This window comes from Palaemon carinicauda, chromosome 2, assembly GCF_036898095.1.
Source record: "Palaemon carinicauda isolate YSFRI2023 chromosome 2, ASM3689809v2, whole genome shotgun sequence".
In the NCBI taxonomy this organism is placed as follows: Eukaryota; Metazoa; Arthropoda; class Malacostraca; order Decapoda; family Palaemonidae; genus Palaemon; species Palaemon carinicauda.
In genome coordinates this window covers 136,222,529-136,246,113 of record NC_090726.1, presented here as the reverse complement: position 1 = coordinate 136,246,113, position 23,585 = coordinate 136,222,529, and the positions used below count along the sequence as shown (strand labels likewise).

The following is a 23,585-nucleotide window of genomic DNA, read 5'->3' as shown; positions in this document are numbered from 1 at the left end:
ATCAAAATAATCTCACGTCTTTTTCTTTCCTCCCCCGTAGATTTTTTCGCAAAGACGTTATCGTGTGGGAAAAGAAGACGAAAAAAAAGGCACAGGAAAACTATATTAATAATTGTTGTCGTTTATACTGTAAGTATAACATAATATGCAGATGTTCACTAAATCTTGGCAAGAAATTAAGCGAATGCCACTTGGATTAAATATATTTATATTGGAAGACACTATGGTTTATTTTTGTTGCTAACCTTTGGCTCCCTAATGTTTTATCATCGGGCAAAAATATATATTTATGGAACATGTTTAACGAAAGAAGATTCGATAATCTTTATGCCGTGTGTATGTGTGTATATATATGTATATGTATATGTATATATATATATATATATATATATATATATATACATATATATATATATATATATATATATATATATATATATATATATAAATATATATATATACGCAGCATAAAGATTAACATTTTCCACAAAGGCCAACATAAAACTTCTATCAAACATGGACACCAAAAATATTCTATATTTGTTGAAAAATTATAAAAAGGAAACAGCTATTTTGGGGTTACAAATGACATCCCATCTATTATACCAGATGTCTTTTTTATACATCTTCCAATAAATAAATAATAAAAAAAAACACACACACAAATCAATCGAAGCATAACCAGAGCAAACCCCAAACCGTGTCCTAATTTAAAGCTCCAGTGCATTTTTCTCTTTCTTTTATCCCTTCCCCTCTGAGAAGGGCGTTCGTAAATTTCATAGACTAAGTCTTGAAAGAATCTTAAAAATCCTTATAATACGTACCAAGGTTATAAGATAAAAGAGTTAAACCAGAAACCTTTTCTTATACAAAATCCAACGAGAAAAAAATATTTATAACAACCAAGGGGTGAAGGAAATAAGAAGCATATAGAGGAAATGGGCGGATCTTATCTTGAAAAAAAAATAGAAGCAAATGACACGTCTCCGGAAAAATGGAAGGTCAAGGCAACCAGGGAATATAGATGATTTGCGTAAATTCCGAAGCATTGTTCAGCCCTTGAATGTTGATGTTCAAAGCATAAAGTAAGATGTGGTAGCTTCTCGGGTGCTACATAGCCACCTGCAAGGATGGACGACGACCTACTTTTTCAGAGATCAACTCTCTTAAAGTTTCTTGGCATGATGAAGGTCAGCAATCGCCAAGTATTGATAAAAGGTGAACATAATTGCATCTTCATGAAATGATTGAGTTGCAATCCTTGCATTAAAAGGTGCCATTGGATAAGTCACGAAATTGAAATAAATGATATTATATTTTTACGGAGAGTAAAGAGAAAAGGATCAAGGACTTAGTTAATATATAGTCTCTCTCTCTCTCTCTCTCTCTCTCTCTCTCTCTCTCTCTCTCTCTCTCTCTCTCTCTCTCTCTCTCTCTCTCTCTCTCTCTAAGAAAAAAAAACAGTACATTATAGAATTAAAATACACAAATAAATCATGTACAACAGCAAAGGTAATAAATAACATCTTTCCACGAGCTCTCTCTCGGGTAGATAGATTAGGTAAATATATGTATACAGTATATATAAACAAATAAATAAACAAATTGATAAATAAAATGGTGTCAATAAATTATAATACAACTGTAATTTCTTGAAATGCAAAACTCCAAGAAACTAGATATAGGACATTAATCTCTCTCTCTCTCTCTCTCTCTCTCTCTCTCTCTCAAAAGCGCATGACATATGAATCCTGGCTAAGTAAGCTGAACGTCTGTGGGATTTCTAGAGAAAAAAAATGCACATTATAATATACTTTATGTTTTACCATCAATTTAAAATTTCAGTCACAAGAAGAAATCAGATATCGACTGGCTTTAATGGTCCATATATTTCGGAAAGAGTCTGCCAAACGAACAGACAAGGCAAACAGAGTTGACTTTAAAATTTAAAACATATCATGTAAAAATATTGGAGTCCTTTTTTTAGGCTTTCATGCTTTTACGATAAAGTTATTCTTTGCTATAGGCAGTTAGAATTAAAAAAAAAAAAAAAAAGGAAAACATTGAAAATCCTTGTAGAGGTGTTATTGATTGGACAATGTCCTTCGTTGGAGATGGCTTTTGGCCTGAAGCTTTCTTTTTGCATAACCCTTTACTTTTTCTCTATAATCTCTTTCCTTGAGTCGAATGTTCTGCATGAATGACACGCATGCACATATACACACAAAATGTTTAAACGAAATTCATTTACAATTAAGATATTTTATGACAAAATAAAAGATTAATTGTCTTTAGGAAAGAGCCCGATTGAAGAACAGACAAGCAAGCAAAAAAAAAAAAAAAAAAAAAAAAGGTAACGTCAAACATTTAAATCAATTACCAAAGACAATGAAAATAAGCGTCTTACAAATCTTTTTAACATTTACTTACCTACTTAGGTCACCTAGGTTTCTTTACTACTACTTTATTTTCAAAGATAAATACTGAGAAAGTACTGCAGCACACAAATGCTAAAAATTATGAGTTATACATTATTTCTATAAAAACATTCAAACAAACAAAATCAATTTTAAAACATTGTGGAAAACTCTAAATGGATAAAAGTCTGTACATTTTGCTTATCTAATGCATATTCTCTTGTCCCTTGCCCACTTCCAATTTAGGTAGATCACTGGTCCTATTCAACCCACCAAGTGCAAAGTCAAAATTAGAAAGCATTGTAGGTCTACGGGCACTGAAACTGAACACTAGAGTCGAGGTTGACTACACAATTTACAGTAGTGCGAATATGGGCAGTCAAGATAAGCATATATTCATTTGGAACCCCCAATAAAGGATACCAGCTTGCTAAGCAATTGCCCATACAATAGAACACTTAATGGAAAAAGGGAGCGAGGTGAAGGGGAAAGTAATAGAGTAAAATGGCAAAAATAACTTGTACAACGTAAGAATTATCGGCAGTTAATCGGCACCTGAAAAAATATAAGGCAAGACATGATTTTACACAGAGAACTCTGATGTTCGTTTCTTACCTTAAATCAGATATCTTCTTATGACACTGTAGACTCAATCTCTTTTACATCCAAAGGGAAGGGCATCAAATATAGACTTGAAATCCTTCTCCACATTAAACTGTTTCGTAATTTTCTTATACTTCAGTTTCACAGTATTACAGAAACTAACTGACAGTACACAGTCGCAATATTAACACTGAACAATAGTAGACTACGATTTATAGCGGCTCTTGCGTTAACGAAAGGAAATTCGAAGTTATTCCTCGAAGAGCTGGATGGCTCTAAACGCTTAGAATTCCTTGTAAAGAACTCGACAAGTGAGCGAGCGATAGCTCCACGCGCTACGGGAACGCAAGAGACAGTGATGGCTCACTGCCCATGGAACCCCAGCTGGTGGTTCCTGCTGCTGTTGTTCCAGTGGGGTTAACTACGGGGTTACCACAGAGGTAGAAGCGGCGAGGAACAAAACAAGTCGGAGGAATTGAGATGGATAAAGAAGACATGGAAAGATACCATAAGAACTAAGAAATATCATTGTATACATATTAAATCGCTGACATATTAGGCTATAGTATTGATGAAACAGGTATAGTGCATTCTGTATGGCCGTAACACAATAAATCTTACTACACTCAATAAGATGCTGAAGAGGATATTCAAAGATAAGTTTAATATGATTTTAACGATATTCCAATACATGGTGTCTACGGATAATAAATATACTTCATGATGCATCGATTATGATTTAAAATAATATAAAATGAGTTACTTTGGCATCCTCCTAATAAAGGCATTTGAAGAAAGGTTAAGCGAGATCTTGTTAATATCCATATGATGTACATCAAAGGGAGGGGGGGGGGGGGTGGAAACAAAGTCGATGAAAGAGCTAACACAAAATATAACAAATAGCTTTAAAATCACGTATACAAAAGTTCAGAAAATACACCAAAAGAACAAAAAAACCATGCTCACACCGAAATAAAGAACCACCTACACACAAGCACAGTTTGAAAGGAAAGGTAGACAAATAAAAAAAGAAGAAATTAAAAGCGATACATAAGACTCGAAGCTTTTCACTGAAGTGAACTTTACCTTTCAGCGGCGTGCTTTTGTTACCGCTGATTGCAAGGTTTTCAAAAGAGTTGGCGGGTTTTCTGAATGGCTTCCGGGCTGTGGGGGGAGCAAGGAGGGGGGGGGGGGGGGTCGAAGGGGCTTTAAGCGTCTGAGGGTGCAAGTGTTTGCAAGCAAATAAGATGGAAATTGCGCTCGGCAAAGGAGACCAGATTTGGGTGACGTCAAAGCAATCATCTGTGCTTTCTTGGTAGGAAAAGAAGTATTTTTGGCTTTCGCTCTATACGGTGAGACCATAAAAACATTCAGACAGGAAGTTCGAAGATCCTCAGACTTACTGTTTTAGGATATGGCAGCTTTTCTTCATTGCCGTTTAATCATACGTACATGCACAAATGTGTGTTTAGTTATTGATGTGATTTTGTATATCTATTTTGAAATATATGTACTGAATATTGATGAGCAATAAAACAATAAGAATTTAATATGGAAATATTATATAAATTTGGGTATTATATGAAAACCAGATGAAATGTAAACAATATGCATTCTTTATCCATAGCATAAATCAAGAGCTCTGATTGTTAATCCTTTACTCAAAATAAGATGATAAAGTTATAAATAAACATTGGATATTAAAGTTCACGATTACACAATTGCAATTCTTATGACGTAAACTATGGAAAACTATTTGTTTCGATTAATTTTGAAGGAAAAATCATTAAAAAACCTACCCTAATTTAAATTGGTTTCGACCTGCTTTTCTCTTCCCTTATTTAGCTTTAACCTACTTTGCTCATCACTTCCTTAGCTTTAACCTAATTTCAACACCAAATACTTGATTTCAGCCTAATTTCCCATTGCTTACTTAGCTTTAGTCTATTTTTTTCCATCACTTAGCTTCGGCTTACTTTTCCATTCATATACTTAACAGTAGCCTACTGTTCCAATTACTAACTTAGCTTTGGCCTTCTTTTCCCCTCATTTGGTTCGCTTCGACATATTTTCCCATCACTCACTGAAGCTTTGACTTACTTTTCCCATCCCTTACTTAGCTTTGACCTTCTTTTCACATCCATTACTCAGCTGAGTCCTTCTTTTCCCCTCATTTGGTTTACTTCGAAACGTTTTTCCCATCACTCACTTGAACTTTGACCTACTTTTTCCCTCCATTACTTAACTTTGGCCTTCTTTTCTCATCCCTTATTTAGCTTAGACCTTCTTTTCCCCTCATTTGGTTTGCTTCGACATATTTTTCCTTTCACTTACTTGGCTTTGGCCTACCTTTACCTACTTTTTCCCTCCTTTGTCAAAAGGCATTTAGCATTAGTATACAATGCAAAGTATATCTAACATAACCTATGTATATCTTAAGACTCATCTAATCCTCACCGTAATAATAACGCATTGTAAATTTCCCATGGATAGTGCATCACAATAGTAAGTTAGAAGTTGTGTTTTTTCCCTCTACATAATATTTGGTTTACAAAGTAAAATTAATATTATTTAGTCATCACCGACCGAGAAACCCAAGATGATTCAGTAGTAATCAGTCTCTGTATCTCCGATGGCAGAAGATTAAAGCTTGGAAACAATGACGAATGAAGAATTTACAGTAGGCATTCGTCATTGCCAAAAATTACTTCAAGCATGACATGACCACACAAAGAATTGTCTGACCGTAAGGGCGGTCTTAAAAACGAAAACAAAAATAAAATAAATGAATATAATAGAATCAAAAGCTTATGGCAAATATATTTGTTTTACTGAATTTGAAAACCATATAACCATGTCTAACCTTAATAAAAGTCCTGATAATAAAACATTTGTAAATGTTTATGAAAAAACAGAAAGAACCTGCCATGGTATCGACAAAAATTAATGTTTACCAGGGAGAAAAGTCATTGAGATTATAAATTTGCTTAACAACAAAATGAATTAAAACAGGCAAAAAAAATTCTGCAGATTAAAATGGGCAGGAACTCAGAGGCTTACAAATAACCAGAGGAAGTTGAATCAGCCACGATTTCCTCGAAGTCTCTGGTTGAGTGAAGAGCCGACTTCAACTTCCGTGGTAAACCCAATTAAAGGAAAATTATGAGCGTAGAGGAACTTCAAAGCCTGCAGCGGTCGGGCCGAAAACGCAGAGGGTGTGTCACGGAAACCAGAGCATTTAGAAAACGCGAGTCGCAACGGCCACTTCCAAAACGAGAGCCTTAATTGGATCTTTCCATTTTGACGATCAAGAAAAGGCGCCATTGAGAAAGAGCGAAACGTGACGCTATTCACAACGTTCTGGAGAGGAGACGAAATTACTCTATCGTTACAGAATGGATTTTGGGGGCGTGATGAAGAACCCTTCTTCCCACAGACATTCCTCAATGCCCCAGCCCACCCACCCACCCCTAACTCACCACAAAAACTCTCCTCTGCCCACCTACCAACCAAATCCTTTCCGACACGGAAATTCCTAGGACTATTTTACTGTCAACTTGTAATTAAATTTCCGGACAGCATCTTGTATTAGACCTGTAACCCCATGCTTAAGATCGTAATTTAATTCAATAACTAAATCAAATTTATCCAGGCGTCACAGGATAAGGGAATACTATCACATAATTCGTGGGAAAGATAATCCACAAGGTCAAGAAAATACATGAGATTTTATCTGCATAATGATCAATTTTGTCTGCCAAAGAAGAAATAAAAGATACAGAGCGAGGCTGTTTGTACTGTGATGCTATATGCACGTACTGGCAAACTTACATGCATAAATCACGAAAGTGTGTATCAACTATATGTTCACTAAGATACATAAATCCTGTGGCCACTCACGTATGTGTGCCTGTAGATATAAATATACAACCCAATAACATACTGTCAGAATCGCGAAATCAAAGCAGTCTTGATAATAATAACTCTACTTCTCACCAACAAGTGGGATTAGAAAAGCTTGTAAAAGGAGAGGATAAGACATATGAATAATGGAAGTAAGATTTTCAGCAATTTCCTGTTTCCAAAAATAATTTCTAATTGCATATATAAAATGCACAAAACCACATTACTTTATCTAAGATATCATCGCAAACTCGTAAACTCTAACCTTTAGCCCTATCATGACAAAGACGTGTGAAGTAATTATCTCTCTCTCTCTCTCTCTCTCTCTCTCTCTCTCTCTCTCTCTCTCTCTCTCTCTCTCTCTCTCTCTCCATCTTCCACCCCCTCACTTCCTTCCTCTTCCATCCCCAAAACTCATCCATCATCCATCCCCCCCACATCCACAGCCCCTCCGCCTAAAAAACCATCCGCCCATCAACTCACCACTAAATCATATGTAGTTCCTTTGTTACTCCCCACCCACACTCAACACGATCGCCCTGATGTACACATCTATATACACCAAAATTGATTTCTATATATCAAATTTAACATATGTTTAGAACATACTAGTCGAAAAATATTCCATAAAAGAAAAAAATTCCTATTCTTTCAAGAAACCATTCTCACGCGAGCTATTTTTTTTTTTTTTTCTGATTAGTGGTGATATTTATTGAGTGGATAGTCCTTTGTCAAAATTTTTGTTTTAGTAATGTTTTCTTCAAGTTTTCATAAGAATTTTGCTAAACATATTGTTGATATTGTTAACCATATATTTTACTGCCATACACACCTGGAGATTAGATTTATGTACACACTCCTAGAGACTTAAAAAATTGACATACACATACAAATTAAATATATACAAATGTTATAGAAATGTATTTAAACGCTTTACATGTATCATTATATATATATATATATATATATATATATATATATTATATATATATATACATATATATATATACATATATGTATGTGTGTGTGTGTAATTCTAATACAATTCATAACCTCAGAAGAACAATACTAGTATGAAGAAAATATCATTGCTTTATCAATGCTCCCGTTTCCATGGTACTGCGTATTATTGTAAATAAGTTTTGTTAATAGCCTTCTACATCATCTTCCATCACCAAAGGAGAACATTGCTTCTCTAGTTCTACTTCAAAATTGTTTTGTCTGTTGTAATCAATATTTCACAATTTTTTCACAATTTTTTAGAATTTCTGAATAAAAGTATCTGAATAGATGAACAGTGGCCCATGATAAAACTTAAATAATAGAAGAATAATATAATATAGATAAAAACTTGTTCTATTTTCTATGGTCCGCATTTACCAATTATTTTACTTTAATTATAAATGTGAAAGAGTCCCCCACGTCCTCTATTTTGATAAGTTAGGTATGACGAACAATTTGATACCATTTTATAGCTCAGAACTAAAATAAACTAGATGGGCACTGAGTAGAGCGCAGACCTCCGTCGCGGCAGCTTATTTCTCGACCCTTTGCTCGACCTTGACCTTAACCTTTGACCCTAACATGTATTGACTGGCGCAGATTTTCATACACTCAGATATGAACCAAGTTTAAAGTATCTGCGACAACAACGTCCAAACTTATGGCTGATTACGCGAATTGGACATTTTGCTTGACCGTGACCTTGACATTTCAAAATTTAATCATTTCCAGCTTTTTACATAACAGTTAATACTTGCAAGTTCCATTACTCGACGATTAAAATTGTGGCCATGTAACTGTTCATAAATAAACACACACACACACACATACAAACAAACACACAAATTACAAAACAAGGTAACACGTAAATTTAGTGATTTTTCTATATCAGAACTTCTGACGAATTCATACTCAGGTCTCTACTAGTTTATATATATATATATATATATATATATATATAATATATATATATATATATATATATATCAGTACTTAAATTCACTTACCTATAAATGTAATGATTATACGATAGTGCTTATCAACTTTATACAAATTGAACGAATATCATTACAATCAATCAATTAAAATTATAGAAGCTATCCAAGGTTATAATGACTGGAATTTAATAATAACCATATTATGATAAGTCTACAAAAGCTCCCTAATTGGGTATACAATACGTCACCATTCTTCATCGTGACAATAGAATAAAACAAAGCAGTAAAACTAGTATAGACTTTACTCTTGTTAAATATTTATATAATTTGTAACCAATCATAAACCAAACCTCCTTATATATCTCTCCCTCTCTCTATCTCTCTGTAAGCAATCATAATCAAAACCTCCTTCTCTCTCTCTCTCTCTCTCTCTCTCTCTCTCTCTCTCTCTCAGCAAAAGCAGTAAAACAAATCTAGACCTTTACTATTGTTACATATTTATATAATTTGTAAGCAATTATAAACAAAACCTCTCTCTCTCTCTCTCTCTCTCTCTCTCTCTCTCTCTCTCTCTCTCTCTCTCTCTCTCTGCTAAACATCCTTATTTGCACTGCATCTCATCAGTCATCCCTTTTGCCCTTTCCCTTCCGGACGGTCATTCTCCCCAGTGAAGATCCCCTATGAACCCCCAGCGTCGCTTTCCCAGCCATGCTGATCCTACGCGACTGTGATATATTCACTGTTTATCTATATCAGTACATCAGAGGATGGACGGCACATAATAGTACATCCTTCCTCAAAAGGTCCCCGCCCTTGCGCATCCCGCTCTCCCCCTCCCCCACTTGTAAATCCGTCACACCCCCTACGGAGTCCAGTTCCAAACGAAAAAAAAAGTTAGTTCTTGTTGCGGTCTGCCTACTACACTAAGTGGTATTAAGTCATGAAGTTCGTCGAATAACTGTAATATCTTCCAATATAATTTTCCGTTTTTTCCTATATTTGATTAGCAGCTTCGTATTCTACGCGAAGTAAAATCATAGTGGAAAGATGACTACAAATATCGTGAATGTGCTGGCTGGCCTTTGCAAGGGAGATTTCGACGCTCATGTCACCCGTCACATAGGGTTTTGTCTCTGTCATTTACTTCGACAGCAATTGGTCAAATGTATATTCACTCAGTGGCCGATAATTGTAATTCTTACTAGATTTGCACTAACACGTTATATAAGATCATCAAACATTCTGTAGTAAAACATTTTTCAACGATATGTGAATTTTTTTCTCTTGCATTGATTCCTTCCATCTCTCTCTGGAGACATTACATTAGATGGAAAAGATGTCCTTAATAAAGTGCAATTTAGGATCACGTTCTTCACTTGGAGAAAATGTGTTTCACCTGCTTCCACAGGTGCCAGTGATCCCTACTCCTTCCCTCCAACTCGACCCCCACTAAACAGGTAAACTATTAAATTACTGACGACACGCCCCCTCCCCACCGGGTAACTTTCCGACCCCCACCCCCGGTTGAGCCCCACCAATCCCCCAACATTCCAAATCCCCAGAATTCTAGTTTCACATCATGCTTGTACTTGTGTTATATTAATCGAATGTTATTCTTTTATTTATTTCTGCCGTATTGAAGTTAATGGAACTAAATCACTTTTGGGTCGATTAATTCTTTAGGGTACAAGTTGAATTTAGTGTGGTTTTTTAATTTTTAACATTACAGAGCATGTGAAATATAATGGAGAAAATACTACTTCCGCTTATTATTTGTCTTATTAATTTTACAGTTTAGGGAGTGAAATAAAATCAAGTGTTTTGATGACATTTGATTTATGAACCAAACCAATTTACGAGATGAATTAAATATAATTATCTATCAAATGACATTAATATGTTATCAAAACTGCCTCAGCCTGTAACCGCTTGTCACTACTTTCTGTGTACTGAGGCTGAAATGCGAAACACCACAAAATGATATTCGATAAAGACATTACCCTCAAAGATACAGGTCGTCTTGAAAGCCGTTTAAAATGCTGAGGGAAAGGAAAACAAAGAAGCAGCAGTCCATGAGAAGATTCACACACACTGTCATCAGGTTGCAGGAATTATTCTCAATAAAAGAAAAATAATAGTTTTTTTGGGGGGCCGTTAAAAATGAATGTGAAATGCAATAAGAAACGACTTAACCCAGGGTGTCTTTTCAAGGCTCCATTCATCAAATATTTGTAAAAAGAATTTAAATTATGGACTATCAAAATACAGCAACGAAGATAGGTCAATTAATGATATCAACATCACGTTATTCATTCTTTAAATATAAGGTCAAAGGGAAAAGTCAAAGTCTTACAGACATCAAGGAAAAGTAAAAGCATGGAGAGAATTCCAAATTAGCTAAAGACGGTAAAAGCCAGTAGAGTGAATTAAGTACTGTAATCCTGAGGTGACTAATATTCACATAAAAAAGGCAGCACGGTACAGCCTAGTACAGTTGTAACGTGTTTGCCTAGCATTCGCATGGCAGCAGATCGATCCCTGCCCGGGACCGTGAGTTTAAGGTGTTTACTGGGGAGGCCACTGCTGTGGTAGGGCACCACAGTGAGGGGGGAGGCGGGGTTGGGCTTGCCAGGCTGACGGTCTGGTGAACATCTATTCTGACAAATCGAATTCCGCACAAATTACGCATAAACCAAATCAACGGGAAATGAATGTTGGAATTTTTCTAGCATGAAATGAATGCAACTTATCTTCATGAAAAGAGATAATATATAAAACAAACTTATACCAAGTAATCTATGGTAGACCAAATCCTGATTTGTCTCATTAAACAGCACCTTGGTCTGCTTATCCAGCAACGAGGTTAGAAACATTTAAAGTAGCGGAGCTACGACACTAAATATGTAAATTATACCACGACGCCGTGATTTAGACTTTTACAGTAAAAGAGAGAGAGAGAGAGAGAGAGAGAGAGAGAGAGAGAGAGAATCCCGCTAACGGGATCCCAATTCATGCATTGAAAAAGGACCACCTCGCCGTTACGGCCGGCTGACAGGTAATGGCTTTTCAAGGGTTATTTACACATTGGGTACTGTGGCTAAGCTCACGATGATTAAGGCTTTACTGCGGTGGCCTGTTAGTATTCACCTGTCACTACTTATTTGGGACTCTCTCTCTCTCTCTCTCTCTCTCTCTCTCTCTCTCTCTCTCTCTCTCTCTCTCTCTCTCTATTTTGGAGTGAATATAAAGATTCCAAAGAATATATAGGCTCTTTTTATGAACTCTCCCTTTCTATCACAGGAAAAAGAGTCTGGTAAAGTATCCAAAGAATATAATTTGGCAAACTCGTTGTTAAAACATTGCCCAAAAAATATAATCTGACAAAAACGTTATTAAAATAGTGTCCAAAGAAACAATCTGACAAAATCGTTATTAAAACAGTGTCCATAGAATAGAGTCTGACAAAGTCGTTGTTAAAACAGTCCAAAATAAAATCAGTGACAAAATTGTTTTTAAAAGTGTCCAAAAAATAGAGTCTGACAAAGTCATTGTTAAAACAGTGTTCAAAGAATAAAATCAGTGATAAAAAAGTTTTTAAAACAACCAAAGGAATTGTGAACAGAACATTAAAATGAATGAATAATAGAGACACATCCGACAACACTATATAACAATTTTTTGTAATCAGACTAGCATTCATATCATGTTGTCATCACTGACATAAGTCTTGTAATGAAAGTACTTGTAAAATTACACCTGTAACCAGGGGAAACATTCGGTAACAAAAAGATGCTAATTTTCCTGACTTCGCCAGCGAAAGTGGAAGTCGCAAAAAGTGTGATATTTCTGTTGGTCATTATATTTAAGAATATTCATTCTTTTTGCTTTATATTATTTTTAGAAAGGGAACCACATGGTGTCATTCATTTAGTAAGCGCTAAAAATATCATTCATTGGCATCGCATCTTACGAGTAATGCCGTCACGGTAAATCCTCATGTATTGCGTGGCGTAAATATCTGCCAAGATTGAAAGCGATCCTCCTAATAAGGATGATATTCCCCGGATGATTACTAATCCCTAATCCTCAGGCATGCTCCGAAGGATTTGAAAGGACGATATCCGTCTTAATTTTCACTTTCCCCTTATCTCTAACCACCACTACCAACAACAACAACAACAATAAAAGGCCATAATGTTTATTAATGCTACTTTTACAGCACCGACTATTTTTCATTTAGAAATTTTGGATCACAAGGGGAAAGTATTTTTTTTTTTTTTTTTTATCCATAGTGTTCTTTTTCATACACAATTTTAGTATACTTTTTCATAAAATTTATTTTTACTAAACATAATATCATCATCATTAAACTTCACTATACTAGTGAATATTATTATAATCATTTACTACTCAATCACAAAATAGTCATATCCTGGTGAGAGGGGGTACCACCAGGGGTACACTCAGAGACCCCAACTGCCGTGTTGTAGTTAGGAAAAGGGGAGAGAAGGAAAAGGGTTGAATCTGTGTGCATGCACGTGCATATCTACCCAAATATTTAGCCGTCATTTTGACGGGTTGCATACACTAATACACACATAAATACATAAAAATATTATATACATATATATATATATATATATATATGTGTGTGTGTGTGTGTGTGTGTACACATACATACCGCAATTGATTTACCATATAGTCCGTAAAAAATAATTGGATCAGCAGAAGCAGAAAGGTATTTTTCAGGCTGTACTAAAAGTACCCCGGGATCCGAACTCTGGCTCTTTCATAGAGAGAGAGAGAGAGAGAGAGAGAGAGAGAGAGAGAGAGAGTGGGGGGGGGGGGGAGGGGATTTCACTGGCTCCTGTTTATTCAGGAAAATGAGACACCTGCCATCAGTGTACGCAATATGTTCGTGTTCTTTCAGTTCTGAAAAACATGAAAAATCTCTGCACGTAATACTCATTACGGGCAAATTGTTATGTGCAAAGCCATAATGATTTGTTAGGTTTTAATTTTCTAATTAGATAATATTCATTTTTCTTCAACTTTGGTCTCTCTCATTTCCTTTTCATGGAACTTTCTTATCAACAATGGCTATCCTTTATTTCCATTTTTCTTAACCAGGAGAGAGAGAGAGAGAGAGAGAGAGAGAGAGAGAGAGAGAGAGGCTGAATTTTTTTTTCTGGTATTTAGCATTCATACCTAATTCATTTTGCAATTCCTTGAAAATATGTTAGATTTTAACTAATTCTCACTTGTTGTTAATAATCGATATTTAAACTATAAATATAATTTCAGTTCCATCTCTCTAAGAATACTTTTCTTATTATTTTTCCTCTCTTCCATAAATCTTAGGAAATTTCTCCGAGCAAATGTTTTCTCTGAACTTTCCTCTTCTTTTTCTGTTTTTTCTTTTTTTCGTACCTGACTAGTTTGGATTCCCACCCCCTAACCCCCGGCAGTTGACCTTCGCTGAAATAAATTTTCCTAATATGTCTAATCTATAAAGGAATTTACTAATCAATCAGGAAATAGAAAATGTGCAGATTGATTGTTTTTTTTATTATGAACAATGAAAGACATTCTGATTAGAAAACTTACTCAAGAAACTATAAATTCGAGCCTAAAAACAAATAGATTCCTCTTAATGGACCGAATGACGGCCCTTATTGGGCCTATAAAACTAAACAGAGATGATGATGATGATGATGATGATGATGATAGTGATAATGAGGGTCATGATGATAATGGATATGATGGTAATAAAGATATACAGGACTATATCATGAATGAAGCAATGAACAAGCAAGCAATTCCCGTACCTTCAATGCGTGTCAACTGTTACCAATCGCCAATACGAACCTGTAAAGATAAGGAAATACACATTAACATTTGATACATATTTGCTTAACATATAGTGATTATGATGCACATGAACGTAGACTTACTCTTTAATACAAAGAAATATACAAAATGTTCAACATCTTACAGCACGCAAACAAATAAACACTTTAGCAGAGATGAATTATATATATATATATATATATATATATATATATATATATATATATATATATATATATATATATGTGTGTGTGTGTGTGTGTGTGAAAACATACAAATAATACTCCTATAACTTTGTAATTGAAACTCTGACAGTCTAATTAATTCTGATATACCTACTTTATAAATAATTAATTTCAAAAGATAGGTTTGGCATGACCTGAAATCTGAAATCCTTCAAAGACAGTTTTTCTATTTCTCTTTTCGGTTCCTTAAAATATGAGAGGAAAAATTGTGATGCATTGAAAACCTCAGCTCTCTTTATAAAGCAAACATAATGTAAAAAGAAGCTGGGGCACACATACCGGAAAAGAGAGAGAGAGAGAGAGAGAGAGAGAGAGAGAGAGAGAGAGAGAGAGAGAGAGAGAGAGAGAGAGAGAGAGAACTGTATTCTTTCATCACCATTCCCAACGTTTAATGCAAGTAATAAAAGCATGCCAGCTTTCTATCCTATGTCGCTATTTATACAATAACGGAAGAGAACAATGAGTCCACACTCTCACTGTAATTCATAATGGCGATAATAAACTCACATTAAACGGAACTTCCCCCAAAATCGCGGGGTTAATCTCGCCCAAAAACTTTCACTCTAACCAGATGATTTGCTTTCGTTGATGATCGTTTCACGGAGCCTAACTGCATCACAGGATTAAAAATGCCGGGGCTAAATTGCATAGCAATTGCAACCGCAAAGAAATGGAATGATATCGCTGCAGCTCCGAAAATATTAAGCGAGACGGAACGTGATTCAGACTGAGTTGTAATTTGGTTACGTGTTGTATATTATCTGTCTTCCTTCCGGATATTCGTGTGTCTTTTATGTTCCCCTCAACAGTTCGATGCCAACATCCAGTGTTCATGCAGACTCCTTTTGACTAACCAGTTCAAACTTGCAGCAAATGTTTTTTATGTTGAACAGGCTGGCATAAGTCTTTTTTATAGTTTATATATGAAATCTGTTTTAATGTTCTTACTGTTTTTAAAACATTTTATTTTGATTGTTCATTATTTCTCATAAAGTTTATTCATTTCCTTATTTCCTTTCCTCACTGCGCTATTTTTCCCAGTTGAAGCCATTGGGCTTATAGCATCTTGCTTTTCCAACTAGGGATATAGCTTAGCTAATAATAATAATAATAATAATAATAATAATACTGGGATATGGCCGATTCGATCTGACTACCATAGTTGTATCCAAATGTTTTTACTGACTCTTAAATCATCATACAATCTTGTTTAAACTGGTAGAAAGAAGACATGTTCCAAAGGCAATTCAAAGATCAATTGTGGAATACGGATAAGACGTAAGGCTTCAAAAACACAATTTCAATATCATTCTAGAAGTTCAGGAGACAATAAGATGACAGGATTTGTTGAAAGCGCCTACCCCGAGCCACCATTTGAAAACTGAAACCATAGATTATATCATTTGTATCTTATGGTTGGATACGTTGTATGCCAACGGTCAGACGAGTCACACACAATAAGGACGTTTAATTTTAATCATAAATTTGAGCTAAGGGTTACTATATCTGCCCTCAAATAATAGCGACAAATCTTATTAGTCTAGACTAGTAGGAGTGGCAATGAGACCCGAAGTTAACAAAATAAAGTAAGCAATAGCACATTAAACTTTTGAAAGTAAATAGAATTTTTTTTAGATTGTCATTCAGTGACTAAGACTTTTGTTTTGTTACAGTTAATCTTTCAGATAGATACAATTGACTAATTTGGCAGCAAAATACATAAAATAAACAGTAAGAATTCAAAAGTAATCAAAGCCTCATTTCTCACTATATAGAATAAAAAATTTAAAACAGATAGAAAAAAATTGGAACTTTTTAACCTTAACAACCAGAGTTTTACATAGTAAGAGCTTAAAGTTTCGAGATCCTTTGGTAATTTGAATAAAGGAATTAAAACCTTTATAACGTTCAAAAACCATTTTTCAAAAGCATATTAAGAAGCTATCAACGTTGCTGGAATTATGTTGAAATAATGTCAATCCTGGAAAGATAAAAATAATACAATTTGCTCCACTTTCTTTCGTGGTTCGTTCAGTAGGCCTTAGTTTTCAAGTAATTGTTCTTCGTAGGATGAAAATTACTTGAGAGAGAGAGAGAGAGAGAGAGAGAGAGAGAGAGAGAGAGAGAGAGAGAGAGAGAGAGAGAGAGAGAGAGAGATGACTCACTAAAAATCTCTCATACAGAAACGGATATGAAGATTGTCTCTCGTGAGAAATTCCAAAACATAATAAAACCATGAAAAGAACCACTAACAATCGCAATGCATTTGAATAAAGATGCTTGATGCTGGGCTGGTTTCACCCAGCTTGCATTTAAACGGAAATGTTAGCTCAATGAGACCGTTTACTTTGTTTTAAAAAATGGAGTCTGAACTATCTTCACCTCTAACAGACATATCCGTGTCTTTCCATGGGCGGAAGACAACAATAGTCTGTACCAAACAATTGCAGAGCGAAATATCATCAACATTTGCAAAGGGAAAATCTTGGGAACTTCAATGAAATGTATAATCGAGTCAAAATATTTCCCTTACGAGAACTTGAGAGACCGTAAAGCACGTTTTCTAATTCCCAGAAGAAAGAGAAAGTTGAAGGGAAATTTATAAAGAAAAAACCTTAACTGGCTATTAAGCATTTTACGGTGAATTGCATTCTCAGATCATGTGTCATTTTTCTTCATATTTATCACAACCTCCAGAGAACAAAAGAATGGGGAGGTGTAAAAACGCAAAAATACACACTGCAACAAAACAGATCACAGACTTATTAGTGACAACCATCCCCATTCAAGAGCATCATTGTTTAGAGGTAGAATTGAAGACTAAAACTTTATTTGGAATTTACGTGGACCTCTTGTACCCTTGGAGTGTATGGACTAAATTCCTTCAAACAAAGAAATTGCTTTTCACAGGAAACTAACAGTTAAATATTTCGTTTACTACTCAAATCTTGAGAAACTGGTTAGGGCGAGGTCAATTTCATTTAATCATTAACTTTCTATCAATATGGCATTTATATACCAATATATAAAAAAATAGTCGAAAGTAGGTTATTGGTTATGGTGAGAAATGAAATGACCCACAAAACAAACGAAAGAAGCACGTGCAGAGTTGTTGGCCGCTATGATCACATATATATATCTATATATCTATATACCTATATATATATATATATATATATATATATATATATATATATATATATATATATATATATATATATATATATATATATATATATATATATATATATATATATATATACATATATATATATGTATATACATATATATGTACACATACATAGTTGGATTGTATAAAAACTTTTCATAATAAATGTTCCTCTATTTTTATATATTAAATTATTTTGAAAAATTACACATTTTCAAACTTCGATGGCCGTAGTTACCTTAAGTGTATTTACAGAAAATTCATTACTCAATCTAAAAAAACAGGTATCTTTTCACATCAAATGAGAAAAAGATACTCAAATAATGAAAAAAAAAAAATATTTTCAAAATAATAAACCACAAGAATATGTGAAGAACAAAATAAAATTAAACAATACTTTTCTGACGAGAATGATTTATTTCTAAAGACAATTCCTGAAACTTCTGAATACTATAAACGCAACTGAGATTAAACGATACACACACACACACACACACACACACTGTATATGTATATATGTATATACAGTATATATATATATATATATATATATATATATATATGTGAGTGTGTGTAATATATATATATATATATATATATATATATATATATATTTAAATATTCAGAGAGAGAGAGAGAGAGAGAGAGAGAGAGAGAGAGAGAGAGAGAGAGAGAGAGAGAGAGAGAGAGAGATACGTATTAAATCATAATTAATGCAGAGGCACGAATCTTATGTACAAACACCCATATACACACTCATATGTATATATATATATATATATATATATATATATATATATATATATATATATATATATATATATATATAATCTGCAATGTAAATAGCGATGTGCATTCATATTTTAATTTTTTCAAACTGTAATGACCATAGTCTCTAGGTTATCAATTGCAATATTTCAGCAAATAATACATAAGTTTACAACAATATACGAAACGTCAGATATCTCCCTTAACAACCTCTATAGTCCTAAAATGAACTTTCATCGCATCGGTCACACACACACACACACACACACACACACACACAAGAATGGCCAGACCAGACGAGAAAAAGGGTAAAAAAAGTGTTAGAAAACAAAAAGTGTGTGATCGAGGAAGAAACATGGGATACGGGAGTTGGGAAAAACGTAAACAGTAAAAAAATTACAAAGTTTAGTACATGGTACTTATTGATTAATATACTCAATATACAAGTCATAGTTATGTTGCGTGGCAGATTATCATTCCGTCAAACATCGCGTCGAGTCAGTAACAACACAGGCAATGTTGATGATGCTAATGTGAGAGATTCTTAGGACGCACTTCTTTCTCACTGTTAACTCTACATTAAGTGATAGGCTGCCTGGTGGACATTCTACAATGCCATCTAACAAAGACATCATCTTCCACCAAACCTCATCTCGCCACCTAATTCTCTGCCTCCCTCTCGATCTTCCTCCTACCCCTCACAGGTTCCTCTTAAGCCCTCCTCACTCACTCCCCACCCTCCATCCTTTCCACCAGATAAATGGATAGTTGATATTAATTTAGTAAGGCAAATTTTCTTACTTGCTAACTTTTTAAAGGTGTACGAAATGCAAATACCGATATATATGGGTAAATACAAAAGCTTTAAATAGAAGTACCATTCCTCTTCCCTTCGACAAAAATTATGAAATGCAACCAATTATGAACTAGGCCAAAGAATATCAAGGTAACTACCTTGCTTCTCACTCCAATATCTTTCTTTAGGTACAAAATTACACCCTTTCCTTATATCAGCAATTACCCCCAAAACCACCTTGATTAGATGGAAAAATAATGCAAGATCATAGTTGTTAAGAGAAACACCAGGTGTGAGAAATCATGGTCTGGAGGATGCAATAAGAAAAAAAGGTACACGAAAACTGAAAAAAAAAAAATAAGATTCGCCCTGATGAAGATATTAGCAATAAATTGGACAGACCACATCTACCTCCTTTAGTTAATGTACAAATGGTGATGTAGAACAACGTTCTCCTTTAATGAATTCATGAAATTTAGTAGGATAAAAAAAAAAAAAAAAAAATTGTTCTTTTATATATTAATTTCACAAATAACAGGGAAATTTTAAATGTAAAAGGAAAGATCTTATATCCCTCGAATCTTTAATAAAAAGGAAATTTCGTCTGTAAAAGAAAAGATATTATATCCCTCGAATCTTTCATATCACAGCTATTTTTCATCCACCTTATGAAGTAATTAAGTCGATAAGAAAAAGGAAAAGAAAACTTGTGTCAAAGGTTAAACTAACACAGTCAATTAGCAGAGTTTTATAACACCGAAAAAAAAAACAATCAACATTCGCTTTCCTGAACAAACTAAGGAAGTGTCTCTTTTTCTAGAGATAGCACATGATACAGCTTCATCTCAACAAGGGGTAGATTTACGTTAGGGAAAATTTCTTTCTAGTTGGTTGCTTAATCATGACAATATATTAGGCCAAACTAAGTGAGATATATGCTGTGTTTCTTTTACAAAAACATAATAGAATTTTTTAAATTCTTTATGGTTATGCAAATCATTATAATAAAAATGATTCGTTAATTAAAAAGTCACTTAAAAATCACAATAATTTTACCGTGTATATATAGCCCATCCATCATGTAAATTTTTTCTGTAATTATTATAAATGAATGGATGCACTCAAAAAGGATTAATATTCTACAAGAATTTATTATTTAAAATGTACTATTGGAATCCTGTTATTTACACTTGTCAATGTTTTTCTAATTTGAATGCTTAGACTAGATGACAGGTGATGAATTAAGGGGTCTTTAAAATAAAGAACCTCCTTGGTCTTTTAATTTTCTAATAGCATAAGGAAGAATGCTTCGTACCTCTGAAGGTTATAAAGTTAAGTAATTAAACCAAACATGTTACCCAACTCATGATAAAAGTTTGAATTCCAATTAGATATTGGAAAAACACTACAGTATCCAATGGAAGCAAATTTGGAAATTTTCATAGGGATTATTGAGACACCACGCCTTGTTTAGAAGTGAGTCTAGGAGGCCGAAGAGGAATGAAAATACGAAGATTGAAGTTGCTGAGATGAACTATTTGTATAGTATATGTGATATAAGAATGAATAATAATAAATGCAGCCGTCTCTAGCCCGCTGCAGGACAAAGTCCTCAAACATGTCTTTATTCCTATGTGGGGTTTGACCAGTTTTCATCACCACGCTGGCCAATGCGGATTGGTAATGACGGGGGACTTTTGTCTGATCGCTCTAACTAGTAAAACTTTGGTGATCATGACGATAAACAAACCCTTTCACCACGTTAAGGTATCCCCACTCAGAGATAAATGGGTGAGAAAATGGAGGTACATGGGAGTGTTTAAAAAGATTAGGAGTTGAAAGGATAGATAAATAGTAGGTAATGCTTTGTTCATGTGAAAAGAATGAAAGATAATAGATAACGAAACGAGTTAATAATTCAGAGGCCTTAGGAGGGTGAAGGGAGAAAAAACCACAAAAAAGGTTAAATATTTGACATAAAACATATTGTAAACGAAGGGCCTTGATATCCAAGAATAATATGACAGCGTGCCAGAAAAAAAATAAAAGGCACACTCTACGGTATGTAGGGGAGCAGGAATGTGGTGGTTACTTCTGCGATGTCTTTTCCCGTGGACGTCTCCCGTTAATGAAAACGGATTAATGTTATGCAGTATATATATATATATATATATATATATATATATATATATATATATATATATATATATATATATATATATATATAACACGGTTTGCAACTATTTCCAAATGTTTTACATAATAGCTTTCTTAAATTTAGCTACATATTTCTATATTAGTAATAGAACACTTGCCAAAACATCTAACCCACCTTAATAATTTACCACTACTTTCTTAAGACGAGTCACTGGACAAAAACATATAGAACGAGCAGCTGACTTCGTTGTTGACACAAAATGCGAATAAACAGGTGGCATCCATCCATGCCCCAAAGACCTGAAATTCTTCTCTTCGGTGCCCTCAGGGCTACTGTGACGGTTAAGCACACAAAGAGTGAAGAGCGCTTGGAATGTACCCACTCCGCATTACGATTCGCAAACAGTTCTTATATGTTTAGGCTCGCATTCTTTACTGTATTTCCAAGCCGTGGAACTCAACGAACCAATAAAGAATTACCTTTGTTTCAACAAACTTAAACTATTAGGCGTCTTATATCATACAACAACAAAAAATTTAGGGCAAGTAAACTTGAATTCATTCAAATACATAAATAAAATGACTCATTCTGTTACAACAAATCAAGAACGAAACTGAACATTCTCATTCCATATCAAATATCAGTCTCGTTTGTTCCTTAATTATTTGTTTGATAAACTTATAAGTTGGAGATATGAAACAATAAACCAAGATACCACAAAAATAATATATAATTAACTACAACAGGGGAGATGATTAGATGTACAAGTCAAAGGTCAAATTTCTTCCTTCCGCTACTAAGCGGTTTTGTACAACTTTTACCTCTCTCATTCAGTAAACCATTAAACCATTACGTAAGAGAAACTAACCGAACATTGAACCGTTTTTTTATCGCCTCATTACTAATATATTTAGCATTGGGAGACTTAAGAAAGCGAGTTGACTTAAGTTTGTGAGTGACTATCTCAAAACAAAAATCATGTAAAAGAATTTCTTATTTTCAAGCTAGCAAAATAACACATTTTGAAAGAGAGAGAGAGAGAGAGAGAGAGAGAGAGAGAGAGAGAGAGAGAGAGAGAGAGAGAGAGAGAGAGAGAGAGAGAGAGAGAGAGAGAGAGAGAGAATTTTGTCTAAATGTGCGCCATATAATTAGTCCTTTCATTAAGACCTTAATGGCATATGGAAACTCCTACTGCCAAAAGTAACGACCAATTAAATTAAATTTGCCTCCCTCGGATAATTGTAAGGAATGCACTCCCTTTTTAGCAAGTCAACGGAAATGGGCAAAATTCTACGGAACTCTCTTTAAAAACAACTTATGACCAAACCGTTAGGTTTCGAAGAAATAGAACAAACATTCGATTTTCAACGTCATCACAGATAACAACATCTTATAAGGGCCTTTAATCAGACACGCAGGTGAAAAGGGCACACTCGTTTATTAGATGACAAAGAATATTTCTTATTCAGTTACTTGTAAGTGGACCAACATAAGTAATGATATTTTCGGAGGAAGGTGATTCTAAGTGGGAAAAAAAAAAAATATTACTTGGAAGACGAGAGGTTTTAAGTGGACCATTACTTGAATCGCAGGTAGTTCTAGGTGGATCAATAAATAACATTAGTTTTGGAGGCAGGTGATTCAATAGTAAGTGTAGCAACAAAAATAACTTTAATTTTCGAGGCAGGTGGTTTTACAGTAATTTTGGCAAAAAAAAATAACATTAATTTTGGAGG

The 23,585-nt window shown here is 34.3% G+C and overlaps 1 protein-coding gene across 5 annotated transcripts in view; it reads right to left on the bottom strand.

The window, feature by feature from the left end:
• The window catches only part of LOC137627267 (inactive serine/threonine-protein kinase TEX14-like), a 298,494-nt gene that overhangs the window by 84,171 nt on the left and 190,738 nt on the right, over positions 1 to 23,585 (bottom strand). Inside the window, exon 1 of one of the 5 annotated variants that reach the window (XM_068358371.1) lies at positions 3,033 to 3,381. The exons of the other annotated variants lie outside the window; for them this stretch is intronic. The gene's annotated coding sequence lies outside the window, so the exon portion shown is untranslated. Of the gene's footprint in view, positions 1 to 3,032; positions 3,382 to 23,585 lie in introns of those variants that run through there. 5 annotated transcript variants of the gene reach the window in all.